The sequence below is a fragment of the Aotus nancymaae genome, unplaced genomic scaffold (genome assembly GCF_030222135.1).
Source record: "Aotus nancymaae isolate 86718 unplaced genomic scaffold, 86718_ANA_hifiasm-v0.15.2.pri h1tg000058l, whole genome shotgun sequence".
Taxonomy (NCBI): Eukaryota; Metazoa; Chordata; class Mammalia; order Primates; family Aotidae; genus Aotus; species Aotus nancymaae.
The window spans coordinates 39,618,593-39,643,140 of record NW_026988472.1 but is presented as its reverse complement, the minus strand read 5'-3'; positions in this window follow the sequence as shown (position 1 = coordinate 39,643,140).

The window sequence follows — 24,548 nt, the reverse complement described above, 5'->3', positions numbered from 1 at the left end:
TCCATGAATATTTCTCCCTTCACTTCTTGTATCATTTTTTGGATTTCCTTGCATCGGGCTTCACCTTTCTCTGGTTCCTCCCTGATTAGCTTAATAACTAACCTCCTGAACTCTTTTTCAGGTAAATCAGAGATTTCTTCTTGGTTTGGATCCATTGCTGGTGAACTAGTGTGATTTTTGGGGGGTGTTGAAGAGCCGTGTTTTGTCATATTACCAGGACTGGTTTTCTGGTTCCGTCTCATTTGGGTAGTCTCTGTCAGAGGAAAGGTCTAGGGCTGAAGGCTGTTGCTCAGATTCTTTTGTCCCACGGAGTGTTGCCTTGATGTAGTACTTGCCCCCTTTTCCTATGCATGTGGCTTCTCATGAGCCTAACTGCAGTGATTATTGTCTCTCTTCTGGGTCTAGCCACCCAGTGAGTCTACCTGGCCCTAGGCTGGTACTGGGGGTTGTCTGCACAGAGTCCTGTGATGTGGACCGTTTATGGGTCTCTCAGCTGTGGATACCAGCGCCTGTTCTGGTGGAGGTGGCTGGGGTGCAATGGACTTCCTGAGGGTTCTTAGCTTTGGTGGTTTAAGGTTCTATTTTTGTGCTGTTTGGCCTCCTGCCAGGAGGTGGTGCTTTCCAAAGAGTATCAGCTATGGAAGAATGGAGAGGGACTGCGGTGGGTAGGGCCCTAGAACTCCCAAGATTCTATGTCCTTTGTCTTCTGCTACCAGGGTGCGTAGGGAAGGACCATCAGGTGGGGGCGGGGCTAGGCGTGTCTGAGCTCAGACTCTCCTTGGGCTGGTCTCGCTGTGGCTGCTGTGGTGGATGGTGGCGGGATTCCTAGATCACTGAAGTTATGGACCTAGGAGGATTATGGCTGTCTCTGCTGAGTCATGCAGGTTGTCAGGGAAGTGGAGGAAAGCGGTCAGTCACAGGCCTCACGCAGCTCCCACGCAAAATGAAGCAAAATGAAGGGCCATCTCACTCCCACCATGACCCCCACCCCCGCCACCCGACCCAACAGCCCCAAGTCTGTTTCCAGGCGGAGGACGAAGGGCAAGAGGACAAGGGCAAGACGAGACAAGCTTGAAAATGTGCCCAAAGCTATGTGCCTCCCGGCTTTGAGAGAAAAGGGCTTTAGTTCTTCCCCGACCTGTGAAGTCTGCATTCCCGAATTGTGCCCTCCCCGGAGTTCTGGCCGGGAGGCTTCTCTCCCCATTTAAGTTGTTACAAAGTTCAGCTGGAGAATTCCTTCGGCCAGTAGAGTTTTACCCTCTGCTCCTCTGGCCACCTTCAAGATGGATCCCCGTGGTGCCAGGCAGGAATGGGCTGTGTGGGGACCCAGCGAGCTCCTGGGGCCTTTCTGCTGCTTCCTCTACCCCTGTATTTCGCTCGGCTTGGCTCTCTGACTTACTCAGCTCCAGGTAAAGTTGGAAACTTCTCCCACAAACAGACCTTCAGCTTCTCCAGTGGGGATGGGTATTTGGGAGAGGAGGGCCTCCCTTTCTCATTTCCGCGTTTGGGGCACTCAACAGTTTTGTGTGTGGGGGGGGGGGGTCTCCCAGATCCTGCAGGAGCAGTCCGCTTCCTTCAGAGGGTCTGTGGGTCCTCTTGGGATTGCTGGTTTGTTCTTTCAGTCGATCTAAAACTAAAATTCCCAATGCGAGCCTCCGCGCGCTGCTCTGTCCGGAGCTGCAATGCAGTCCCGCTTCCGGTCCACCATGATCCCCTGAATCGGTTGTTTGTAGTTTTAACTACTGATTTTTAGTTATATTCTTAATATGGTTCATTCTTGTTACCTTTCTTTCTTTTAATTGATCTTGTTATATGCTTGCCTATTTTGGTTTTTTTTAAAGAACTCAATTTTGGCTTTGTCAACACTCTGTATTTTCTGTTTCTCATTTCATTATTTTTGTTATAATATTTATAATTTATTTTATCTTCTTTGGATTTATCCTGTTCTTCTGTCACCACTGAAGTTGAATACTTAACTGCTTATTTCAAAAATGATAAAGGAACTAACAATTATAGTCACATACAAACTATTCTAGATTACAGAAATAGAGGGAACATTTGCCAACCCATTTTATGAGGTTAGCATAACCTCGATACTAAAACTCGACAGAAAGGATATGAGAACATGTCAAAGGAAATTTACAAGCCTAGTTTTCTCAGAAATATGTAGATGCAAAAATCCTAGACAAAATCTAGCAATATATAAAAATGACAAAAATGACCAAGATGATTTTTCCCCAGCAGTTCAGGGTTTAATTGATTAGAAAATCAATTTATATAATTCTTCATAGTACCAAAATATGAAAGGGTATATGGTAATTTCTTTCTTTCTTTTCTTTTTTTTTTTTTTTTTTGAGACGGACTTTCACTCTTGTGGCCCAGGCTGGAGTGCAATGGCGCCATCTTGGCTCACTGCAACCTCCGCCTCCGGGGTTCAAGGGAATCTCCTGCCTCAGCCTCCCAAGTAGCTGGGATTACAGGCATGTGCCACCATGCCCAACTAATTCTGTATTTTTGTTGTTGTTGTTTGTTTGTTTTTTGAGTCAGAGTCTTGCTCTGTCACCAGGTGCCAGGCTGGAGTGCAGTGGCGCCGTCTTGGCTCACTGCAACCTCCGCCTCCTGGGTTCAAGCAATTCTCCTACCTCAGCCTCCTGAGTGGCTGGGACTACAGGCATGCACCACCACACCCAGCTAATTTTTGTATTTTAGTAGAGACGGGGTTTCACTATGTTGGTCAGTCTGGTCTCGAACTCCCAACTTCAGGTGATCTGGCTGCCTCAGCCTCCCAAAGTGCTGGGATTACAGGTGTGAGCCACTACAACCGGCCCCAGTATATGGTAATTTCTATAGATGCAGAAAAACATTTTTTGAGGACATTATCCATTAACTATAAAAACTCTTAGCAAGAATAGAAGGAAATTTCCCTTGCTGGATATAGAGTATCTACAAAAGTATACAGCAGATATTATATGGAAATATTAAAAATATTCCCCCCTTAAAATCAGAAACAACAAAGTGGCAGCTATAACCCCTGCTTTTGTTTTTTGTTTTGAGACAGGGTCTCACTCTGTTGCCCAGGCTCGAATCCTCTCACCTCAGCCTCCAGAATAGCTGGGGCTACAGGTGTGTGCTGCTACACTTGGCTAATTTTTAACTATTGTGTAGAGGTGAGGTCTTGCTATGTTGTCCAGACTTAGACCCTTCTTTTCAATACAAGACTGCGTATTCTAACCAGTGCAGTAAGAAAAGAGACAGAAACAAAGGTATAAGGACGAAAAAGAAACACAAATGTATTGTTCACAGATGGCATTATGGTATGCTAGAAAAGTAAAAAAAAAAAAAAAGAATTAATAAGAGAATTTAACAGGTTTGCTGTATTTAAAAAAACCTACAAAAAGCAATCGAATTTATTTATGTATTCATTGATTGAGATGGAGTCTCACTCTCGGAAAGGCTGGAGTGCAGTGGCGCAATCTTGGCTCACTGAAATCTTCACCTCCAGGCTTCAAGCGATTCTCCTGCCTCAGTCTCCCAAGTAGCTGGGACTACGGCATGTGCCATCACGTCCCACTAATTATTTATTTATTTATTTTTTAAAGATGGTGTTTCACTCTCGTTGCCCAGGCTTGAGTACAATGGTGCAATCTTGGCTCACCGCAACCTCCGCCTCCTGGGTTCAAGTGATTCTTCTTCCTCAGCCTCTGGAGTAGCTAGGATTACAGGCATGCACCACCACACCCAGCTAATTTTTGTATTTTTAGTAGAGACAGGGTTTCTCCATGTTGGTCAGGCTGGTCTCAAACTCCTGACCTCAGGTGATCCGCCTGCCTCAGCCTCCCAAATTGCTGGGATTATAGGCATGAGCCACTGTGCCTGGCTAATTTTTTTTTGTATTTTTAATAGAGATGGGGTTTCACCATGTTTACCAGGCTGGTCTTGAACTCCTGACCTCAAGTGATCCGTCTGCCTCTGCCTCCTAAAGTGCTGGGATTACAGGCACGAGCCACCATGCCTGGCCAGCAATTGCATTTCTATACAATAACAATCAGCAGAGAACATAAAACAATTATAGCTTCTAAAAGTATAGCATACCATAAAATAAACATGACAAAAGACATGTCAGAATTTTGATGAGAAAGTAAAAAATTCTGCACTGTAAATAAGCATGGAAAGTCTAAATAATTGAGAATAAATAGCATGTTTATGAAAAAGTAAATTCAATATTGTGAACATGTCGATAGTTTGATACAATTCCAATGAAAATCTCAAAAGGTATTTTTTGTAAAACTTGAAAAGCTGACTAAATTATTTGTTGATGGTTAGAGAAGCAGGAATAGCCAAGATACACCTAATAAAGGAAAACTAAGAGAAGGAACTCATTTTCCTATTATCAATAACTATTTGAAACCTATAGTAATTTTTTTTTTTTGAGACGGACTTTCACTCTGGTTGCCCAGGCTGGAGTGCAATGGCACGATCTCGGCTCACTGCAACCTCCGCCTCCCAAGTTCAAGCGATTCTCCTGCCTCAGCCTCCCAAGTAGCTGGCATTACAGGCATGCGCCACCATGCCCAGCTAATTTTGTATTTTTAGTAGATATGGGGTTTCTCCATGTTGGTCAGGCTGGTCTCAAACTCCCAACCTCAGGTGATTCACCTCCCTCAGTCTCTCAAAGTGCTGGGATTACAGGCATGAGCCACTGCGCCTGGCCTGAAACCTATAATAATTAAGACAGTGTGATATGCACCAAAAGAAAAAGAAATCTCTGTGGAGAAACATATCTCCCAGAAAACAAATTTTTGTGAAGGGAGAACCAGTCCAAAGACGTTTTCACCTGCCCAGTACTGTCACAGGAGTAAGAAATACATTTCCATTGTGTTTCAGCCAGTTTATATTTTTGAATATGTTTTTTAAAGCATTAGCCTCTTCTAGTACAACTGCTATTGCTTTAGTGGTCATCCTGTAAATTTTGATATTCAAACAGTAACATCATATTTAAATTAAGATCTTTACCTGTTAAAACACGAGACCTTTGGAGAATTTCAACTTGAATCACCATTTGCCTGACTTACTACTGCTACTGGATGTCATTGTTGATTTTTTTAACCCTAAGATCTTATTGCTTTTGAACTCAATGATATTTTAGATTACCCACTTATGTACTACTTCATTTGCTCATTTTCTCTTTTTTCATCTTAAACCTTCCATCTGAGATCACATCTTTTCTTTCCACAGTACATTCTGTACAAGTTCTTTTATGGGAAAGTCTGCTGGTGCCAAATTCTCAGTATAGTTAGTCCTCATTTAATGTCTTCGGTACGTCTTGGAAACTGCAACTTTAATCAGAATGGACTAAAGCAGGTTCTTGAATAATGTTGTTTTGTTCAATGTCCTTTTGTTATAACAGTGAGGAGAAAAGAAAATTGGTTTCATTATATGTCATTTTGCTTAAAGTTGCAGTTTCTAAGAACCTATTGACAGGGTGAAGTGAGAACTTGCTGTATTTGGAAATATCTTTATTTTGCCTGCAGTCCTGTTTTGGGGGGGCGAGGGAGAGTTCAAGTGGCCACAAGTTTTTTTTTTTTTTTTTTGAGACTGATTCCCGCTCTGTCACCAGGCTGGAGAGCAGTGGTGCAATCTCGGCTCACTGCATCCTCCGCCTCCCAGGTTCAAGCGATTCTCCTGCCTCAGCCTCCCGAGTAGCTGGGATACAGGCGCGTGCCATCACACCTGACTAATTTTTTGTATTCTTAGTAGAGACAGGGTTTCACCATGCTAGCCAGAATGGTCTGGATCTCTTGACCTCGTGATCCACCCACCTTGGCCTCCCAAAGTGCTGGTATTACAGGCATGAGCCACTGCGCCTGGCCCAGTTTTAAAAATTCACAGGAAATCAAATGCAACAAAATCAGGATAAAGTGAGACCTTGATGAATACATCCTCCTGGAACAAAGTTTCTATAAGCAAAGAGTGAAGTGGAGGCTTGTCAGAGAAGTATTTTCTTTCTTTCACCTCTGCACAAGGCAGGCATCAGGTGGGGAGGGGACATGACGTTACCCCTCAGCTCCCTCCACAACAAGCCAGGGGCCTCATGTAGCTGGAAGCATGATTGCACTGTGCTGAATCAGGGGACTGGCTCATCCAGGAGTGACCAAGAACTGTCCATGCCGTGGGGCTGGGCAGTCCCCACCGTGCTTCCCCTGGAAAGGAAATGGAGTTTCCTACTGTTGGAAATAGATGCTCAGTGCCGCAAAGAAAAATCAGCACTGAAACAAAGGATCTTTCAGCAATGCAATTTTTACCTCCTGGACTGCAGGAAGGATACTATCACTAGCCATCTTGCCACAAGAGTACAATGAACAAAGCAACACACTCAAATTTATTCCTTACGCATTTGGGGTCATCTTTACTGCTGTGTCTGATCTCCGTTGGCTGGAGTCGGACCTCACAATCTAAACTAAAACCCGATTGGCTAACAACTTAAAACTTTTTTAAACAGGTAAAAGCAATGGAGAGCTGGGACATGCCTGTGAGCATGTCCAGCACAGATATCTTGGTTAAAGTACAAGGACATAGAATGTCCTATGTGCCTGTAAGCATGGCTTGTCTAACAGCTACCTAGGATAGGGCTTAACAAAGTTATTAGCACACTTATTCTTTAACAAGAAAGGAAACCTTAAAAAGGAACTTTTCTACTTCCCATACCTACTGAGGCCTGATGGGGCTCCAGCATTGCCGGACTTCTGTTTCTCAAATTCACCTGCTCAGGGGCCAGACTTCTAGGCGCTGACTCAATGCAGACAAGAGCAAAGTGGGTAAAGTCTGGGGACGTGAAACATTCTTTTCAATCTCCTAAACCTGGCTTCTTGCCTTGTCATCTTATGCTGCTGCTGCCACCTAGCTTTAACCAGATATCACCCAAAGGCCTAAAGAAAGCTGTCAACAGTGGCGAGAAGCGGCAGGAACACCAAGACCAGAGACGACTGTGCACAGCCTCCTTTCTCGAACCCTTTCAGCCTGACTCCATTTTAAATAAATATGTCTAATAATTTCCATGCCAGGACCAAGTCACTGGCAGGGTTCTTAAAAGCAATGTGAGGCTGGGCATGGTGGCTCACACCTGTAATCCCAGCACTTTGGGAGGCTGAGGTGGGCAGATCACCTGAGGTCAGGAGTTCGAGACTAGCCTGACCAACATGGTGAAACCCCATCTCTACTAAACACAAAAAATTAGCCGGACGTGGTGGTGCATGCCTGTAGTCCCAGCTTCTTGGGAGGCTGAAGCAGGAGAATCGCTTGAACCCGGGAGGCAGAGGTTGCAGTGAGCCGAGATCGTGCCACTGCACTCTAGCCTGGGCAACAAAAGTGAAACTCTGTCTCAAAAAAAAAAAAAGCAAAGTGGAAAAAGGGGAGGCCTAGGCAGATTGAGCCTATTCCGAAAGAATATCTTCATCCATCTGAGGCCTATGAGTTCTCAATGAAAGCTGTGAGGTTTGCCAAAAGCTGTGAGATCCATTTTGCTTCATTAAAAGATTGTTTTCCAAGTGAAGGCAAACCCAAGTATCCCCTGGGGCAAGTGTCAAATTATAGGTTCTGTCAACTTTAGCATAAATACTGAATTCTTATGTCTGGGGCAGTGTTAGCCAATAGAAATATCATACAAGCCACATATGTGATTTTAAATGTTCTAGTCCTCACATTAATAAAAAAGAGAAATAGATGATATTCATTTTAATATTTGACATTATTTAAATAGCATTTATTTTATTTTAATTATATATATATATATATATGTATATTTTTGAGACAGGGGCTTGCTCTGTTACCCAAGCTGGAGGGCAGTGATGTGATCATGGCTCACTGCAGCCTCGACCTCCTGGGCTCAAGTGAGCCTCCCAGTTCAGCCTCCCAAGTAGCTGGGACTGCAGGCAAGCACCACCACATCAGGCTAATTTTTAAATTTTTTGTAAAGACAAGGTCTCATTATGTTGCCCAGGCTGGTCTCAAACTCCTGGACTTAAGTAGTCTTCCTGCCTTGGCCTCCCAAAGTGTCCAGACTACAGGCATGAGCCACTGTGCCCAGCCTTAATAATAGATTTTATTTAAATAGATTTCAATAGATTTGATTTTAACTGATTGTGTTAATCTTAATGACATATTTATTATTTACAATTAAAATAATATATTTTCCTTATATAGCCAAAGCATTATCATGCCAACGTGTTAGCAATACAAAATTTTTATTAATGAGATGTCTTTAAATTATTGGTGTATTTATACGTATGGCACAGCTCAGTTTGAACTAGCCACATTTGCAGTACTTATTGGCACGTATGGCTGTGGTTACTTTTTGGACAGTACAGCTCTAGAGAAAGACCCTAGAAACCTGTAAGCGTGAAGCACTTTTGGTTTTTTTGTTGTTGTTGTTTTGGTTTTTTTTTGTTTTGTTTTGGGTTTTTTTTTTTTTGAGATGGAGTTTCGCTCTTGTTGCCCAGGCTGGAGTGCAGTGGTGCAATCTTAGCTCACTGCAACCTCCACCTCCCAGGTTCAAGCAATTCTCCTGCCTCAGCCTCCTGAGTAGCTGGGATTATAGGCACCTGCCACCATGCCCAGCTAATTTTTTGTATTTTCAGTAGAGACAGGGTTTCACTATGTTGGCCAGGCTGGTCTTAAACTCCTGATCTCAGGTGATCCACCTGCGTCGGCCTCCCAAAGTGCTGGGATTACACGTGTGAGCCACCGCGACCGCACATCCCAGGTGATTCTCATCAAGTCAGTCTGGCAAGTGCTCTAAGGAATGGACTCTAAACAATGAACTTTTGTGCCATTTTGATGGCCTCACAGATACGTATGTAACGTTGGAGTGATAGGGGCCTCACAGGTCATAGTTCTTCCCTTTTACAGATGAGAAAACAGAAGTAACTGATTTGCCAAGATTACATGTCTGCTGGAACTAGAATCCAAGTCGACAGATGTTTCATTTTTTATTCTTTCCACTGCATTTGTATGTGTTCTTCAGACTGTCTGAATCATGGGAAAAAGCTATCAGAGTGACATTTTCCCAATCTGATGAACCTACGCCTGTCTCAATCCGCACTTTATTTTGAGGCAATAAAATACTGAAAACTGAAACCTCTACTGACTGGGCACCTGCTGTGTTCCAGGCACTGTACCGTGTGCTACTTACATATTATATGTAAACTCTGACAATGAACCTGTAAATATTATGCGCATTTTGAGGATGAGAAGAGTAGGAACATGTCCAAATTTGCAAATGGGTCAGTGGCAGGGAGAGAGCTGGAACCAGAGTCTGGTGTGTAGGCCACGTGCTTCTGCCTATGCGTGTTAAGTCATGGGCTGGAGATGCTGAGATGGCACCAAAGGTGGTATAAAACTCATCCTGTGGCGTGTGACCCAGTCACCACTGCCATGGCCCTTCCCAAGGCTGGGGAGCATTTCTGCAGCACAGCCCACCCCTTTGGAAGGGTTGCTGGTCCCCTTCAACTCTCTGCTATGGGCATGCCCTTTCAGTTCTCTGAGCCATCATAGCGTGGATGGAAAAAGTCCTTCACTCTAACCACACCTCCATCCTTAGCTCTGGGGCCTGAAGCTCTGGCAGTGGAATTCCCATGTTCTCAGTTCAAATCATAGTGGGGGAAGCTTCCTCACACACAGATCTGCCATTCATTGGATCTGGAAAGTTCCACAGCTGGGGGCAAATGGTGAGGTAGCCACGCCTTTGTATTTGGTTTGGCAAACATCTAGGAGACCAAGTGTTTGGAGTTGGTGTATTTTAGAACCTAGTCCATCCGTTTGGAATCAAGCTTACACCATCTACACAGAACTCAGGGAAATGCGTGTGCATTGGGATGGGGGTGATTGGTGAAAGTCTTAAAACTGGTGCACTGTGCTCAGAATAAGTGAAGTTCTTTCACTCCAAAGAAGGACAGGGAGCTTAGAGCAAAGGCGAGTTTTCTTTGGTCTCCTCAGACCCCAGTATTTTCTCATTGAATCTAATTGAATCAAGCCAGGTGAAAATCTGCAACAAGCGATCGTTGAAGTTAGCCTTACAGGAGAAAGGAAGTAAGAACAGCAGGCAGAGAGGTGGGTATCAAAAAGTGGGCGCAACCAAAGGCCTTTGCCTTTGGGACCCTGTGGAGGGGCCACAGGGATAGCTTCAAGGACAGACCGGCGGAAGCATCATCACTCCGCTTGTTAGACATGCAGATTCTTGGACCGCACCCCAGACCTAGCGATTCAGAAACTTAGGTTGGGGTCTCGCAATACGTGGTTTAAACATCACTTCCAGGTGATTGTGATGCATGCTCAAGTGCGAGATGCTTTTGGACAATACAGTAGTTCTCACTGAGTGGTATTTTAGGCTTGCCCTGTGGGGGCTTTTTTGGAAAAAAAAGTCAGTGCCTGGGCCCCATCTTGGATACATTCTCATTTAATTGGTCTAGAGCAGGGCCTGGACACGTGTATGCTTTAAAAGCTCCGCAAGTGATTCAAATGTGCAACCCAAGTTGAGAACCACTGCTTTAGGGAATGGGGTCCCGGATCCTCCGCCCGGCCCTACCCTCACCGGGGGAGTGACCTCGGATCCTTGACATGGCTGCCTCCAGCTCTTTTCTCTCTGAAAAGGTGCTGGGAAGCCACTTATCAACGACTTCCAGGGCATCTTCCAGCATCTGTTGTCTCCTGACTTTTTAATGATCGCCATTCTAACTGGCATGAGATGGTATCTCATTGTGGTTTTGATTTGCATTTCTCTAATGACCAGTGGTGATGAGGTTTTTTACATGTTTATTGGCCACATAAATGTCAGCCAGTGGTGACCCTAAAGCTTCCTCCTAAGCTCCTGGCTAGTGCTCATAAATGGGGACTAGTGCCCCTAAAGGGTAGGGTTCAAGACAACCCCCTACTCAGCATCCAGGAATAAAAGGGCTGACTGCTAAAAACTGACATCCCCAAGGAGTCGATGTGACCTGTTGAGCTTGCAGAGATGACCTTCTGGAAAGCCCTTGGTATGTTATAATCCCAAATGATGAATTAGTGGGAGAGATTTCTCCTTAGTCTCGTAAAGCTGTTAACAGGCCACTTTGGTGGGATTGCCGGGTCAAATGGTATTTTGGTGTTCTAGATCCTTGAGGAATTGCCACACTGTCTTCCACAATGGTTGAACTAATTTACACTCCCACCAACAGTGTAAAAGCGTTCCTATTTCTCCACATCCTCTCCAGCATCTGTTGTTTCCTGACTTTTTAATGATCGCCATTCTAACTGGCATGAGATGGTATCTCTTTTGGTCTTGATTTGCATTTCTCTAATGACCAGTGTTGATGAGCTTTTTTTTAATACATTTATTGGCCGCATAAATGTCTTCTTTTGAGAGGTGTCTGTTCATATCCTTTGCCCACTTTTTGATGGGGTTGTTTTTTTCTTGTAAATTTAAGTTCCTTGTATATTCTGGATATTAGCCCTTTGTCAGATGGATAGATTGCAAAAATTTTCTCCATTCTGTAGGTTGCCTATTCACTCTGATGATAGTTCTTTTGCTGTGCAGAAGCTCTTTAGTTTAATTAGATCCTATTTGTCAATTTTGGCTTTTCCTGCCATTGCTTTTGGTGTTTTAGTCATGAAGCCTTTTTGCTCATGCCTATGTCCTGAATTATATTGCCTAGGTTTTCTTCTAGGGTTTGTATGGTTTTAGGTCTTACATTTAAGTCTTTAATCCATCTTGAGTTAATTTTTGTATAAGGTGTAAGGAAGGGGTCCAGTTTCAGCTTTCTGCACATGGCTAGCCAGTTTTCCCAACACCATTTATCAAATAGGGAATTTTTTCCCCATTGCTTGTTTTTGTCAGGTTTGTCAAAGATCAGATGGTTGTAGATCTGTGGTGTTATTTCTGAGGCCTCTGTTCTGTTCCAATGGTCTATATATCTGTTTTGGTAACAGTACCATGCTGTTTTGGTTACTGTAGCCTTGTAGTATAGTTTGAAGTCAGGTAGCATGATGCCTCCAGCTTTGTACTCTCAATAAACTAGGTATTGATGAAACGTATCTCAAAATAATAAGAGCTATTTATGACAAACCCACAGCCAATATCATACTGAATGGGCAAAAGCTGGAAGCATTCCCTTTGAAAACCAGCACAAGACAAGGATGCCCCTCTCACCACTCCTATTCAACATAGTACTGGAAGTTCTGTCCAGGGTAATCAGGCAAGAGAAAGAAAGAAAGGGTATTCAGATAGGAAAAGAGGAAGTCAAATTGTCTCTGTTTGCAGATGACATGATTGTATATTTAGAAAAACCCCATCATCTCGGCCCCAAATCTCCTTAAGCTGATAAGCAACTTCAGCAAAGTCTCAAGATACAAAATCAATGTGCAAAAATCACAAGCATTCCTGTACAACAATAATAGAGCAAAATCATGAGTGAACTCCCATTCACAGTTGCTATAAAGAGAATAAAATACCTAGGAATAAAACTAACAAGGGATGTGAAGGACCTCTTCAAGGAGAACTACAAACCATCAAGGAAACAAGAGAGGACACAAACGAATGGAAAAACATTCCATGCTCATGGACAGAAAGAATCAATATCATGAAAATGGCCATACTGCCCAAAGGAAGTTATAGATTCAATGCTATCCCCATCAAGCTACCACTGACTTTCTTCACAGAATTAGAAAAAACTACTTTAAATTTCATATGGAACCAAAAAAGAGCCCGTATAGCCAAGACAATCCTAAGCAAAAAGATCTGCATTTTATCAGGCTCCCCAGGTGATTATATGTACATTACAGTTTGAGAAGTGCTACTTTGAGCACGTAGCTCTGAGACTTTTTAGATGGGGGTCTGTTATGGAGTGAATTATGTCCCCCTGCTAAAATTCATACGTTGAAACCTTAACCTCCAATAGCTCAGCATGTGACTGTATTTGGAGACAGGGCCTTTAAAGAGGTGATTAAGGCTAAATGAGGTTTTTAGGGTGGGCCCTAATCCAATCTGACTGCGATCCTAATAATAAGAAGAGGCAGCGGGTATGTACCTCATGAGGGCACGGTGAGAAGACGGCCCTCTGCAAGCCCAGGAGAGAGACCTCAGGAGGAACCAGCCCTGTGACATCTTGATCTTGGACATCCAGCCTCCAGAACTGTGAGACAATAAGTTTTTGCTGTCTAAGCCACCCAGTCTGTGATATTTTGCTATGGTGGCCCTAGCAGACTCATATAGGGCCTCTGCTAGGATCTAAGCTCCATGAACTTTTATTCACTGATGTATATCACCAGTATCTGGTACATAGTGGGCACGTGATGAGTATTTGTTGAGTAAAAAAAAAAATGTTGATCCCCACTTATTTGGTATCATTAATCCAGGGGCAGGTTCATAGACTACATCTTTAAGAGGGGGCAGTTTTCTGCTCATCTTTTTTAAAAAAAGCATGGTGTGAAATGCCAAGGCATATTCCTTTTCCAAGTAAGGCCTCTAAGAATTCTGGAAAAACGACATAACATTTCCAGTACTTTTTTTCTTTGCTAACCTCTGTAGCACATTTTGCCATGTGACTGGTGTTTCCTTTAACCTCAGAGAAGACTCTGCATGCCCAAAAAATGTTTCTATAGATGGGTTAATGCCTCCCGGAGAGAAAGGGAGGAATGAGAACTACATGCTCACCAGATGCCAGGTTATCTGGAAATACACACAAGTAGAAAACTTCACAGTCCATGGAAGCAAATGAAGACTGTTTGCCTGCAGCTGAAGCCCGCCCAGCTTAAATGTTCTCTTGGTGAAAGGCTGTAAAAGGAAGGGAACACCCTCACCCCCAACCCAAGTGTAACACTTGTTAAAGAAATTATGTCTTGTTCAAACAACAGAATACTACACAGCTGTGAAAAAGAATGAGGGTGCTCTATTTCTTAGATGCAACAACTTACTAGACATAGGAGGTGGAAAAAAAAGGGAGTTTTTTTGTTTTTGTTTTGAGACGGGCTTGCTCTGTCACCCAAGCTGGAGTGCAGTGGTGCGATCTTGACTCACTGCAACCTCAACCTCCCGGGTTCAAGCAGTCCTCCCACTTCAGCTTCCCCAGTAGCTGGGACTGCAGGAGTGTGCCGTCATGCCCAGATAAGTTTTTTGGTTTTTTTTTTTTTTTTTTTTGTAGCGCTGGGGTCTCACTATATTGCTAGGGCTGGCAAGGTGATTTTTGTGTAAAAAGGGGGCTATGTGAATTTATATATGCCTGGATATGTATAGAATGTTTCTGGAAGGATAAGCAAGAGTGGTAATCTCTCAGGAGAGTTTTAGGGGTCTTAGAAGGAAGACTTACTTTTCATCATACACTCTTGTGATCTGCTTACACATGTTACTATGTATATGCATTACATTTAATCTAAAATTTGCTTATGTGAAAATAAATAAAAACTTGTTAGTCCAGAGCCTGAAGCAAAACACAATGCCCAGGCTCTCTCTGGAGCAAAAAGAAAAATTCTTTCTTATCTCCCAGCTTATTCTCTGTGGCACCTTCCCTGCCCTGCAGTCGTAATTGGTGCTACAATGGCACCTGGCCACTGCAGCAGCAGTTTTCTCCTTTCCATTCAATTGATCTTTGGCCAATATATTTTTTGATGTTCATACAAATTGGGGACCCCATGATTGCAATCATTAAAAAGAAATCTAAAACTAATCCGTCACCCCTTAGCCCTTTCATCCCCACCCTGAGAAACTATTTTTTGTTTTCCCTTTCCATGAAATCAGTGTGTTTAAGCATTTCCTTTTCCAAAAAAAAGTCACAAAGTCCCCATGAGGTTTCAGAGGGCAGACCCTCAGCAGCCACAACCCTCTATAACACAGAGTCCTAAACCTGGAAATAAGCAACAACTAAAAAAACCCTCTAAGCCCCTAAAATAGCGGTTGTCACTGAGTCAGGAGATTAGGGTCTGGAGGCAGAGAACCTAAGGCCGATTCACACTGACTTCCTAGAACTAAATCAAAAGGAAAACCCCAACTTCCCATGCCCAAGTAACAAAAGGACCAGAGGCTACTCCCTTTGCAACCCCCCTCTTTTCTGTGTAGCAGATGAAAAATTGAAAGTACCCCTAATTGATCCCCTCTGGAAACCAATCAGGCTGGTCGTGGGCCAAGCCTTCATTAGCATAGGAGTATAACTTTGTAACTTCAGCTTCTGATTGGTCACTTTCTGCAACCAATCAGATGTCTGCATAGAGTGCAACTTTGTAACTTCACTCCAGCCTCTGACTGGTCGCTTTCTGCAACCAATCAGACTGATCACAAGCCACAACTTCATTTACATAGGGTGTATACCAAGTAACCAATGGGAAACCTCTAGAGGGTATTTAAACCCCAGAAAATTCTGTAACCCAGAGGTTGATCCACTTTCTTGGCCCACTGCCACCCTGTGGAGTGTGCTTTTGTTTTCAGTAAATCTCTGCTTTTGTTACTTCATTCTTACCTTGTTTTATTTGTGTGTTTTGTCTAATTGTTTGTTCAAAGTGCCAAGAACCTGGACACCCTCCACTGGTAACATCACCAAGCCCTGTGTTAATGCTCTGGACTTTGCTTCCTAAACCAGTGGTCCTCAAATGAGCATGCATCAGAATCCCTGGGAGGACTTAAGTCACAGATTACTGGGTTCCACCCCTAGAGTTTCTGATTCAGTAGGTCTGGGGCAGGGCCCAGGAATTTTTATTTCTACCAGATTCTCAAGTGAGGCTGCTGATCCCAGTCCGGGGACCACACTTAGAATCCAGGACTTCTAAAGAATTACCCTAAGGCAGGGACTCTCACTAAAAGCTTGACTAACTCTTTTAAAACTGTACATTCTTGGCCGGGTATGGGGGCTCATACCTGTAATCTCAGCACTTTGGGAGACTGAGGCAGGCGGATCACCTGAGGTCAGGAGTTCGAGACCAGCCTGACCAACATAGAGAAACCCCATCTCTACTAAAAATATAAAATTAGCCAAGTGTGGTACCGCATTCCTATAATCCCAGTTACTCAGGAGGCTGAGGCAGGAGAATTACTTGAACCCAGGAAGCGGAGGTTGTGGTGAGCCAAGATCGTACCACTACACTCCAGCCTCAGCAAGAAGAGTGAAGCAACATCTCAAAAAAAAAAAGTCTATTCTTAACATTTTCTTATAAAAATTGTGCATATTCATTGAAGGAAACATCATTTAAAAATGAAAAGTAGAAAGAAAAATGTATCAGCCATAGTGCCAAAATCCAGACCCAACCACTCTTTAAAGAATTTTTTAAAAAATTTTTTATTGCAATAGTTTTTGGGGTACAGGTGTTTTTTTGTTACATGGATAAGTTCTTTAGTGGTGATTTCTGGGATTGGTGCCCCCATCACCATCCAGTTGGTACATCGCTGTACCTAATACATAGTCTTTTATCCGTTACCCTTCTACCCTTCTCCCACAAGTCCCCAAAGTCCATGATATCATTCTTATGCCTTTGCATACCCATAGCTTAGCTCTCACTTCTAAGAATACAATATTTGGTTTTCCATTTCTGAGTTATTTAGAATAATGGCCTCCAGCTCCATCCAGGTTGCTGCAAAAGACATTTAGTTCCTTTTTATGGATGAGTAGTATTCCATGGTGTATGTGTACCACAGTTTCTTTATCTACTCGTTGATCGATGGGCACTTAGGTCGGTTTCCTATCTTTGCAATTGCAAATTATGCTGCTATAAATATGCATGAGCATGTATCTTTTTCATATGATGACTTCTTTTCCTTTGGGTAGACACCCAGTAGTGGGATTGCTGGATTAAATGGTAGTTCTTCTTTTAGTTCTTTAAGTGGAATAACCACTGTTTTCCATAGTGGTTCTAATAGTTTACTTTCCCACCAGCCATGTTAAAGTGTTCCCTTTTCACCACACCCATGCCAACATTTATTATTTTTTTATGTCTTAATTATGATCATTCTTGCAGGAGTAAGGTGTATCTCATTGTGATGTTTTTATTTTTTTTCGAGACTGAGTCTCTCTCTGTTGCCCAGGCTGGAGTGCAGTGGCATGATCTCTGCTCCGCCTGCCAGCTTCAAGCAATTCTCCTGCCTCAGCCTCCCGAGTATCTGGGACTACAGGCCTGCACCACCATGCCCAGCTAACTTTTTGTAATTTTAGTAGAGACAGGGTTTCACCATGCTGGCCAGGCTGGTCTGGAACTCCTGACCTCGTGATCCACCCGCCTTGGCCTCCCAAAGTGCTGGGATTACAGGCATGAGCCACTGTGCCCGGTCCCTCATTGTGGTTTTAATTTGCATTTTCCTGATTAGTGAAGTTGAGCGTTTTTTTCATGTTTGTTGGCTGTTTGTATATGCTCTTTTGAGACTTGTCTATTCATGTCATTTGCCCAGTTTTCAATGGGGTTATTTTTTTTTCTTGCTGATCTGTCTGAGTTCCTTGTAGATTCTAGATATTAGTCCTTTGTCGTATGCCTAGTTTGTAAATATTTTCTCCCACTCCGTGGGTTAAGACAGGATCTCACTCTGTTGCCCAGGCTGGAGTGCACTGGTGTGATCACAGCTCACTGCAGCCTTGACCTCCCAGGCTCAAGCGATCCTCCTACCTCAGCCTTCTGACTAGCTGTGACTATAGGCTTGCACCAACCACTTCTGGCTAATTTTTTTTGTTGCTGTTACTTTTTGTAGAGATGGTGTTATATTATGTTGCCCAGGCTGGTCTCAAACTTCTAGACTCAAGGGATCTGCCCACATTGGCCTCCCAAAGTGCTGGGATGACAGATATGAGCCACCATACCCAGTCTGGACCCAACCACTCTTGACATTTTCCTGGCTCTATTATACCAAATAAGCCGGCTTATCCAAGTCCCCAGGCTGCTGCAGATTAAAAGCTGCTATCCAGAACGTCATGGGAGTTAGGAGGGCAATTTAAAATGTCCCCAAAGATGGCTTTGAGTGGCAGCTGAGAGTGAAAGCAAGGAGAGGAAATGTGAGTGGATGCCGAACTACTTCACCATGTGACAGAATTGAGCCTGTTCTTCACCTTGTCCTTGTCATAGGCAGAGGGCATGATGGCACCTCTAAGGAGGGGCGTCTGTCTCAGCGAATGAGAATGACAGAGAAGGACGAGAACTTACTAAAGGAAGGATCTGAGCCTTAGCCTCTTCCCAAAGAGAAACTTGGGGTTGAGCAGGCAAAGAGTATGGAAGAAGGCATTCCAGGTCCAGGGGACAGGAGGAGCAGAGGCCCAGAGCCTTCCTGCACAGGCATGTAAGCTGAACCATCCTTCCATCACAGCACCACCAGAGGGGTGGAGAAGACCAGAGGGAAAGCCAGAGGGTTGGAGCTGTGTCAAAGAGGGTGCTCTATTCTCTCTTCCCGAGCTTGGACTTTATCCTACAAACAATGGGAAGCCATTGAACCATTTTCAAACCCCGGTATGATGTGAGCAGGTGTAAGCAGCCGGTCGGTGGTGTGAAGAGGGAGATGTGGCTTTTCCAGTAGTCCAAGCAGAGGTGGTGGTGAGCTCTGTGCATGGGGCAGTGGGGCATAGGGGAGGATTTAGGAAATACTCAGGAGGCAAAATCAGCAGTGCTTGGGGACTGACTGGGGTGGGCATGAGAGAGGTGGAGCCCTGGAGATTGGCTCTTCGAAGGGCTGTGTCGTTGGTCTCACTTCCACTGGAGGCAAATGGGGATGGAAGCTGGGGTTTGTTCCTCAGGGAGGAAGATGTGCTGAAACGGAGCCATGGTGTGTTGGAGGTTTGAGATATTACCCTATTGGATAAGATCATCTTCCATATTCTCTATTAATGAAAACAGATCGTATACATCACACTTCAGAATGATTTCACTTTTTAAAAATAAGGGTTAAAATGAAAGATTTGGGCACCCAAAGGAACTAGTTTCAATTTTCCAGAAAATTATGAATGCAAATTTCCTCATTCCCTAAGTCAGGAATTGCTGGGATGCAAATATGCCTTCACGGGAAGTGAACTACGTTCGTCAGGCAGCTTACCCATCGGTAGTTTCTAAGAGCCTTTGGGATTCAGAAATTGCTTATTTCATGGATCCGAATCTCTACAAAACTGTTTTGGAAAAGCTTTGGCCTTAGCTCAGCTTTCCAATGACTTGTCCGGGGCAGAGGTGAATGTAATCATCTTCTTAGAACACAAGTAGATTTCCTAGAAAAAGAGCAGCAAGGAACACCATGAACAGAATTGCCTCACGCTCTTGGGACATCTGTTCACCACCCAGAACACTTGAGAAAAGAAATGAAAATCCACATCCAGGAAGTGAAGACTGACGAAAAGGCACAATTACCGGGACCTGAAATTACTGTCATTAGTGGGGGCCACTTTAAAGTTCACCACAAATTGTGGTGAAAAAAAAAAAAGAGGGCTTCCCTCGTTCTCATTGCAGTGTTGTAGGAAGTCTAAATCAGCTTCTTAGCATCTTTATCGTGCTTTCTGCCTTTGATAACCTTCACTGAGGTGTCTGAAGAGCCAATCTACCTTTGGTAAAGGATTCTTGTAAAGTGAATCCTTTTAGATCTGGTAAAGGATTCTTTTAAAGTTGGCCTCACCCCTGGATACATGTTGGAATCACTTTAGCACACTCTAAAAAGGTCTGATGCCTGGGTCTCACCCCCCAGAAAGTCTCCTGTTATTGATCTGGGGTATAACCTGGGCATCAGGATTTTTAAAAAGTCTCCTCAGGTGATTTTTTTTTTTTTTGAGACAGAGTTTCGCTCTTGTTGCCCAGGCTGGAGTGCAATGGCGCGATCTCGGCTCATCGCAACCTCCGCCTCCTGGGTTCAGGCAATTCTCCTGCCTCAGCCTCCTGAGTAGCTGGGATTACAGGCACGCACCACCGTGCCCGGCTAATTTTTTGTATTTTTAGTAGAGATGGGGTTTCACCATGTTGACCAGGATGGTCTCGATCTCTTGGCCTTGTGATCCACCCGCCTCGGCCTCCCAAAGTGCTGGGATTACAGGCGTGAGCCACCGCGCCCAGCTCCTCAGGTGATTTTAATGTGCAACCAGGGGTGAGAAGCCATGCATTCAAGCCATACTGCTGACACTCAAAAAACTTTTCCACAGTAGAAAGTTTTAATGTCCATACAGAAAGTACGTAATGAATTTGTAAGATCTGAAAATATTTGAGTCAAGGCAAAAGCAAGAAATATAAAAACTCCCCCATTTTGCTCAAATATTCACAGTTATGCTGAGCCCACTAGCCAGTCAGACAGCTGGGCCACTAATGGCCAGCATGAACCCCAAAGTCCACATTACAAGATGTGTACCAAGCCATGTAAGTTTAGCTGTTTGTCCATTTCTCTTGGTAGAGCTAAAATTGAACTCAATTTTAAAAAGTAAGATTCCATATAGTTGTCAACTAGCACATATGGAGAACTTACTAAGTGTTTGGCACTATTCTAATTGCTTAACATTTGCTAATTCATTTAATCTCCCCACCATACACATACACAATCCCACTTCACAGATGAGGGCATAGAGGCGCAGAGAAGGTCAATAAGTTATCCCAGCTCACAGCCAAGAAGTAGAAGAGTTGAGATTCACACCCAGGACCCTGGAGCTTACACTTTTAACCCCCACACCATAGAGCTGCTACCTTCACAGCAGAACCCCTAAATGAGAACGGGGTGGTGGGGGAGAGAGAATGCCACACGTGTGTCTTGGGGGTTCCAGCAGGCACCGTGTGGGCATGGTGGGTGATGCAGGGAGGAGCCAGACATCCGCCTCCAGAGCTCACCAGCTTGTAAGAAAGGCCAGGGCAAAGACACAAGACACCACCAAAGAGTAAAGCAAGAGAAGTGCACACATGAATGTGAATGAGGGCTCAAGGGAAGACAGGTTGCTTTTTTTTGAGACGGAGTCTTGCTCTGTCACCCAGGCTGGTGTGCAATGGTGCGATCTCAGCTCACTACAACCTCTGCCTCCGTGGTTCGAGCAATTCTCCTGCCTCAGCCTTCCCAGTAGCTTGGATTACAGGCACCTACCATCACGCCCAGCTAATTTTTTGTATTTTTAGTAGAGACGGGTTTCACCATGTTGGCCAGGCTGGTATCAAATTCCTGACCTCAGGTGATCCACCTGCCTCGGCCTCCCAAAGTGCAGGCGTGAACCATTGCACCTGGTGAGAGGTTGCTTTTTTAATTAGTAAAAGCTCCCTGGAGGAGGTGGTGTTCAAGAATAATTTCTTCTGGCTATAGCACAGGTGAGAGGTATGAAAGTAACAGGAAGAGAAGTGGAAAGATGCTGGGGCTTTGTTTTAGGGGGCAGTTGAGTCGCTGAGTGGGGCCCTCCTCCCCTCATGACAATGGAACCCAGCACGGTCTTGCACACACAATGAGCCGAGCTGAGCTCGCCGGAGGGAGAACTTCCAGGTGAAAGTCAGTGAAGCTGGTCTCCCAGCCCTGAATTTTGCCTCTCCTTTGCAGTTTGTCCTGTTGATACCTGTTGCTGCCCCATCTGTGCCCCTACCTTCCTCATCCTCCAAAACTCCAGCCAAACACGGAGCAATGCCTCTTTCTTGGCTGCTTTTGGCAAATTGGGGCATGCTGTCACTTCAAAGAACTTTGATAAATCTTAAGGCAGACTGAAAGGAAAGCAGTGTATTTCAATAGTATTATATGAGGATGGCAATAGTCAAATTTCCAAATACCAAGTTTCTGTCTCTACAGCCCAACGCAAAGAGCTATATGGGCCGCAAAGTTTCTTTATGCTTGGATAATAACCCACTCCAGACCAAAGGGCTAGTACCATCTCGTCTGTACCATCTCTAGCTTCTTTCTCTTATGGTTCCCCTGCTTGAGTTGCAACAGCAAGGATTAATTGGCTGTGAAAACTGCTTTATTTCCTAAATCAAGGGGAAGCAACTCATGACCATATAGTGAAAGTACTTTTTTGGCTTCCAAGGGTGGTGAAAACAGCTTTTAACAGTTCTTAAGCTCACTAAAAATGCAGGCTGATCATACACCTCTCGAGTCAACTCCTCAAAGACTAAAAGGGGCAAGAAATGGAAAGAGAAGAAGGCACCAAAAGGAAAAGAAAAAGCTCTAAACTGTTTACTTGGTTGAGATCAGATTTCCTTATCTCAGATTTCTCATAAATTTAGTTACTCAAGAGTAATTGTGGTTCTCATCATCCAGATTGCAAACATGTTAATAACACAAAACAGCAACAATTCGGCCTTTAAGAAAGAAACAAGATACTCACGGCATTGTTATTCCTAAAAAGACTACTCGAGTGTCTTGAGGTTGCCCCAGTGAGGCGATTTCATAAGTCATTCTGTGTTTACACTGAGTTTAGGCAATGGTTACAATAGAAGAGGCCACTATGATTACTTATAGGTCTATCAGTGGAGTTTTAACCAAACCCAATATCAACAAACAAAAAATTCTGCATCTTTTTGAGGAATCATCACTGTTCTGTTTTGATTGTCTTTGACAAGCTATTAAGAAATCATTTAGATTGGTGCTTATTATAAAAACACAGTCATTAAAATTACTTTGTAGCCAGCCTGTATTTCTGAAATCTCATTCATTATATTTGAGAAGTAAATAGGCTGAGGAAAAATACTGGGAGTTTAAACCAAGGTATTGTTTAGTGATCATCCTTTTTTATTAAAAATAAGGCCTCAGGCTCCGAAATTACACTGGCCTCTTATTGTATAGCATTATTATATTACACTATGGAATCACTGGGGAAAAAAGTAGAGATACATTATTCTTCAGTGTTCGTAAAAGCAAGCAAGTGATGGTACAAACCCAAAATAGACTCCAAAAGAGAACATGATCCACTTCAAAACCTTGCTTTAGTCAACTTAAATATCTATGGGAGATGTTCCAGAGAATGCGAAGGAAAAAACTTGGGACACATCTTGGAGTGGCTTCAAGGGTTGACTGCAAGATTTGCCTCAAGAGGAGCTGGCAAGAGATGATGTCTGTGCACTGTATGTGGAGCTTATGAGTCTGTGTCCTCCTGGACTCCATTCTCATGGGAACTCAGCTCTATTTCTTCTGTCAGTTGCATCTTGAATCCTCCATGTTTGGACAAAGATGAGGCTGAAGAGCTTCATGTGGAATTGTCAAACGTTTGTATCTACTGCCTACCTGTGGGACACAGGTGTACAGGATTTATTTCTCTATCCTGGGTGGGGGGGAGCTTACAATCTAATTGGGTAATGAAAACTAAGTCACAGTGAAGTTCTTGCTTTTTTTTCTTTCACTCTCAAATTGCATAGCTTGGAGAAAACTTTTGGATTGTTAAGTTTGCTTGTCCCCTTCTGCAGATAAACGCTTCAGGACTCAATTTTGTTAAAAGGTTTACTCAAGTTCTCAAGATGATAAATAGCATCTTGGGCTTTTTGGTTTTTAGAGCCGCACTCCCTTTCTGTTCCTCACTGCCTCTCGGTGAATAATCTTAAAGTACTGTTCTCACCAAGCTTCCAGGATGCCAAAGTCACTTGGCTTTCGTCCTCCCTGACCCAGCTCTTTCTCTGCCACCCCTGCTGGTTCTTTTTCAGTTCCTCAAACTGTAAATGCTGGTGGGCCCCAGTTCTCCATCATCAGACCACCTCTCCCTTTAGTCTCCCTCCACTGGTGATCTCATCTCATCCAATTCATAGTTTGAACTCCCATCCATCTCCCTCTCTCTCCACTCCAGGGCTACAGATCCATCTGCCTACTCAACATCTCTCTTGGATGGCACCAGAAACTCAACATGCCCCCAAACGAACTTTTGTTTTTCCCCATCAAACCTGTTCTGACCAAAATCTTCTGCAATTCAATAAATGGCAACTCCATGATTCTAATTTTTCAATCCCAGACGTTTGACTCCTTGTATTTCTCTTAAACCCCATGTCCATTGCATCAGCAACTTCTAATGGCTCTGCCTTCAAAATACAGCCACAAAATACAGACCACTTCTCACCACTGCCACTGTTATTATCCTGAACCAAGCCGCCATCAATTCTCAACTAGACCATTGCAACAGCTTTGTAACTGCTCTTGCACTTCAACCCTTGATCTCCTAGAGCATATTGTTAACACCGAAGATAGAACGATCCTGTTCAAACAGAAGCCACATTATATCCTGCCTCTAGGCCAGGTACAGTAGCTCACGCCTGTAATCCCAGCACTTTGGGAGGCTGAGCTGGGCGGGTCACTTGAGCCCAGGAATTCAAGACCAACCTGGGCAACATGGCAAGACCCCATCTCTACAAAACATGCAAAAATTAGCTGAGTGTGGTGGCACATGCCTGTGGTCCCAGCTACTTGGGAGGCTGAGGTGAGCCTGGGGAGGTGGGGGCTGCAGTGAGCTGTGTGCCACTGCACTCCAGCCTGGGCAACAGAGCGAGACCCTGTCTCAAAAAATAAATATCCCTCCTTTGGCTCAGAGTCCTGCAGTGGCTTTTCTTCCCACTTAGGTTAAAAGCCCATAGGGGCCCACGGAAAGCCATGTACCATCTACTTCCTTGCCTTCACCCTCCTCCCGTCACCACCTCTGACTTCATCTCTTGCTAGT